The following is a 5,558-nucleotide window of genomic DNA, read 5'->3' on the forward strand; positions in this document are numbered from 1 at the left end:
TGATGACACAAAGATGGGAGGGAGTGTAATGAGTGCGGAGGACATTGAAACCCTGCAGGGGGACATAGATAGGCTGAGTGATTGGGCAGACATTTGGCAGATGAAATATAATACTGACAAGTGTGAGGTCTTGCATTTTGGCAGGAAAAATAATAGAGCAAGTTATTATCTAAATGGAGAGAAACTGGAAAGTGCTTCTGTGCAAAGGGATCTGGGGGTCCTGGTGCAGGAAACACAAAAAGTTAGTATGCAAGTGCAGCAGGTGGTCAAGAAGGCCAATGGAATGCTGGCTTTTATTGCTAGGGGGATGGAGTATAAGAACAGGGAGGTCTTACTGCAGTTGTACCGGGTATTGGTGAGACCACACCTGGAGTACTGCGTGCAGTTCTGGTGTCCATATTTAAGAAAGGACATACTGGCTCTCGAGGCAGTGCAGAGAAGGTTCACTAGGTTAATTCCGGGGATGGGTGGGTTGATGTATGATGAGAGGTTGAGTAGATTGGGACTCTACTCATTGGAGTTCCGAAGAATGAGAGGCGATCTTATTGAAACATATAAGATTGTGAAGGGGCTTGATCGGGTGGATGCGGGGAGAATGTTCCCAATGATGGGTGAAACTAGGACTAATCTTAAAATAAGGGGATGCCGTTCCAGGACTGAGATGTGGAGAAATTTCTTCACTCAGAGGGTAGTGGGGCTGTGGAATTTACTGCCCTAGAGAGCTGTGGAAGCTACTACACTCAATAAATTCAAAACGGAGATAGACATTTTCCTGGATAAAAATGGCATTAGGGGATACGGTGAGCGAGCAGGTAAGTGGACGTGAGGCTAGGTTTAGATCAGCCATGTGATCTCCTGGACCAGTTTTCGATAGCCTGGATGGGTCGGAGAGGAATTTTCCAGATTTTTTCTCCTCAATTGGCAAATCGTTTTTTTTTCCCCGGGTGATCACTGTTGCCTTGTGGGATTCGGTGAAAATTAGAGTTAAGATTGGATCAGTCATGATCTTGTTGAATGGCGGAGCAGGCTTGAGGGGCCGATTGGCCTACTCCTGCTCCTATCTCTTATGTTCTTATGTTAAGAAAGGATTAGATTTCAAACTCCGTACCCTGCTAAACTTCGAGCGTTTTATCAAGATGGGATCCAACTGTATCAGACAGTGGAAGAGGCAATTCCAGACATGAAGGCCAGAGGGTTGCCCGTCAGCCTGATCAAACCGAGGGAAAGCCTGGCAGAGGAGTTATCCCGCTCTGCTTGGGAAATAGTGCGAGAATCAAGAAGGCAGGAGACGGGAGGAGGCCGAGAGAAGTATATCAGGAAGAGTCCGGGAGTTTCCCAAAGACAGCCCTCACCCCCTTCAGAAGACGAATAAGGTTTGGCTAACTTTAAATATGTTGAGAAGCTGAACAGAAGCAAAAGTAGACGGTGATATACCTATCTCGAGAAATACTTATTATAATGTGGATTTTATATTACTTAGTTGTTATTCTTTATTCGCTCAGTTACTCCTTATTCCCCACCAAAATGAGAATATATATATATATGTGTGTGCATATATGTGTATGTATGTAATATATATGTATATATATGTATGTGTGTGGGTGTGTGTGCATATATACGTGCGTGTATATATATATATGAGGAGTACACAGGGAAATCTTTTCTGTGTAATGGATTTGTTCACTGACTTTTATGAATACTGCAATGGGGGCCCTTAACTCACAAGTAGGAGGGGTTATCCCCCACAGCTAGACATTTCCTCTCGCTCAACGTAGGGTCATCTACCAGAGACCTCAGCCTTGGAATCACACATTCGTTGCCGTTTTAGTTATTATTTGCGTTTCTTGGTTCTTATTTGTTCAGGGAGTAGATCGGTTAAGTTTAATTCTAATTTCAATGATACATTGACAGATAAATACAGATGGCTAAGGACAAGGTAAAATTCATTTCTTTTAAAGTCAATGGGCTATTAAATCCAATCAAACATAAGAGAATTTTATCCAAAATGAAAAAAGAACAAGCCCATGTAGTATATTTACAGGAAACTCATTTAAGTGATAATGAGCATAAAAAACTAAAGAGAATGGGCTTCACTAAGCAAACATGAGGAAATCTGCAGATGCTGGAAATTCAAGCAACAACACACACAAAATGCTGGTGGAACACAGCAGGCCAGGCAGCATCTATAGGGAGAAGCGCTGTCAACGTTTCGGGCCGAGAACCTTCGACCCTTTGAACAATATGGTCAATTATCAGGATACAAGATCAACAGAGATAAAACCCAATTACTTCCATATTACTATAGCCCACCAAGACAAATTGAAAGTAGATATCCCTGGACATGGCAAACAGAGCTTTTCAAATATTTGGGCAATATTATGCCAAAATAATTGGCAAAATTATCAGAATGTAATTATCAGCCTTTATTTAAAAAAATTAAGGAAGATGTGGCAAGATGGAACCTGATTCCTTTTTTCAGTCTCAGTTCAAGGATTGAGTCTATTAATATGAATATACTGCCCAGACTGTTATATCTCTTTCAGACCCTACCAATAGAGATTAATCAAAATCAATTCAATGAATGGAACAAGATGCTATCAAGGTATATTTGGCAGGGTAAAAGGCCTAGAGTTCATCTTGAAACTTTGCAATTAGCAAAGGAAAAGGGGGGATGGGGCCTACCTTCTCTTAGAGATTATTATTTTGTAGCACAGTTGAGAGCTGTGATACGTTGGTGCAACCCATCATATGACGCTCAATGGAAAAACATTGAGGAGCGGGTACTTCCCATCCCCATACAAGAAATTTTGGCTGATAACAACCTGCAGAGGTACATAAATACTATTGATAACCCATGGTTATCAACTTGACTCTTAATTTGACTCTTGAAATTGACTCTTAAGATATGGAAAACTACTATAAAAGAATATAATCTAGAGGGAGATGTTGCAATTCTTAAATGATGTGCATATGACAGATTTTACACCAAATAAATTGGATGCTAGATTTAAGGACTGGATAGCTAAAGGAATAACAGTTCTTTGCAACATAATGAAAGAAGGAACACTGTTCAGTTTTGAAATGCTTAAAGAGAAACACATTAGAAAAACAAGATTTTTATCTGTATTTACAGATGCAACAATATGTTAATAAGATGCTTAAAAATGTAACCAAGGTAAGTACATGCTTGATAGAGTTATTTGGAAAAGCATATAATTCAGATAACGATAGTAGAATCATTTCAAGCATATATAAGGTGTTGTCTATTCTTAAAACACATTCGACTTCATACATTAAAACAAAATGTGAGAAGGAAGGAGGGATAATTATATCTGAGGAGGAATGGACAACAATATGGAGGTATCAATGGAAGTGTACCAGTTCACAGAAATGGAGGGAGTTTGGATGGAAAAACTTGATAAGATATTTTATTACACCCTCTTAGAAATCCCATTATGATAGTAACCTCCCTGTTTGCTGGAGAAATTGTAGAAATCAAAATGCAAATCATTATCATATTTTTTGGGACTGCCCAGTTTCCAAAGACTGTTGGAGGGGGATGCACAATGCCCTACAAGACATCTTTAAATGTGAAATACCCTTGGAGAGTAAGACTATATATTTTGGATATATACCTCAAGAATGGTTGAAAAGAGATAAATATTTGATGAATATACTGTTGGTGGCTGGTAAAAAGACTCTTACTAGGAAATGGTTATCACAGGAGAGCCCAACTTTAAATGCATGGATGGAAATTACAATGGACATTTAGAAAATGGAGTAGACAACAGCATCTGTTAATCATAAGCTGGAACAATTTGATTCATACTGGGAAAAATGGTTTAACTACATAATGCCTCATGGGCCTGATTTTATTCTCACAAATCAATGAATCTGTTGTAAAAAAGATCACTCCCTACTTGTACATAGTTCTTTCCTTTTGCATGTTTTTTCTCTCCACTCTTTTCTATAAGTGTGTATCTCAGATAAATACTTTGTGGAGATTTGTGACATATATGATTATATGATGTATATGTACAATGTCTGAAATACATCTCATGGAAATGTTTGTTTGATGATGAACTGCAATAAAAAAAATTACAAAAAAGGCATGAATATTGATTTCTCAAACTTCTGGTAATGCCCCCTCCTTCACCATTCCCACTGCCTTTTCCATCTCTCACCTTATCTCCTTGCCTGCCGATTGCTTCCTCAGATGCTCCTCCCCCATCCTGTTCTCTCCTATCAGACTCCCCTCCTGCAGCCCTGTATCTCCTTGACCGATCAACTGCCCAGCTCTTTACTTCATCCCTCCCCCTCTCAGTTTCAACTATTACCTTGTGTTTCATTCCCACCTCCCCTACCTTTTACATCTGCTCATCTTTTTCTCACCAGTCCTGGCGAGGGGTCTCAGCTCGAAATGCTGACTGTACATTTTTCCACAGATGCAGCCTGGCCTTCTGAGTTCCTCCAGTACTTATATAACCATATAACCATATAACAATTACAGCACGGAAACAGGCCATCTCGGCCCTTCTAGTCTGTGCTGAACGCTTACTCTCACCTCGTCCCACCGACCTGCACTCTGCCCATAACCCTCCATTCCTTTCCTGTCCATATACCTATCCAATTTTTGTGAGTGTATTGTTTGGAGGATTAAAGCAGATTTGGGCCCCTTGTCTAAGAACGGATATGCTGGCATTGGAGAGGATCCAGAAGAGGGTCAAAAGAATTATCCTAGAAATGAGTGGGTTAAAACATGGAAAGTATTTGATTGCTCAGTGCCTGTCCTTGGTGGAGTTGAGAAGAATGGGGAGGGGGAATCTCATTGAAACATATTGAATATAAGATCATAAGACCATAAGCTATAGGAGCAGAAGTAGGCCATTCGGCCCAACGAGTCCACTCCACCATTCAATCATGGGCTGATCCAATTCTTCCAGTCATCCCCACTCCCCTGCCTTCTCCCCATACCCTTTGATGCCCTGGCTAATCAAGAACCCTTCTATCTCTGCCTTAAATACACCCAATGACTTGGCCTCCACAGATTTACCACCTTCTGACTAAAGTAATTTTTCCTCATCTCTGTTCTAAGTGGAGGTGCTTCAATCTTGAAGTCGTGCCTAGACACCTCTACCAGGGGAAATAACTTTGCCATACCTAATCTGTTCAGGCCTTTTAACATTCGGAATGTTTCTATGAGATCCCCTCTCATTCTCCTGAACTCCAGGGAATACAGCCCAAGAGCTGCCAGATGTTCCTCATACAATAACCCTTTCATTCCTGGAATCATTCTTGTGAATCTTCTCTGAACCCTCTCCAATGTCAGTATATCCTTTCTAAAATAAGGAGCCCAAAACTGCACACAATACTCCAAGTGTGGTCTCACGAGTGCCTTATAGAACCTCAACATTACGTCCTGGCCCTTATATTCTATACCTCTAGAAATAAATGCCAGCATTGCATTCACCCTCTTCACCACTGACTCAACCTGGAGGTTAACCTTAAGCGTATCCTGCCCAAGGACTCCCAGTCCTTTTGCATCTCTGCATTTTGAA

This window comes from Hemitrygon akajei, chromosome 8, assembly GCF_048418815.1.
Source record: "Hemitrygon akajei chromosome 8, sHemAka1.3, whole genome shotgun sequence".
In the NCBI taxonomy this organism is placed as follows: Eukaryota; Metazoa; Chordata; class Chondrichthyes; order Myliobatiformes; family Dasyatidae; genus Hemitrygon; species Hemitrygon akajei.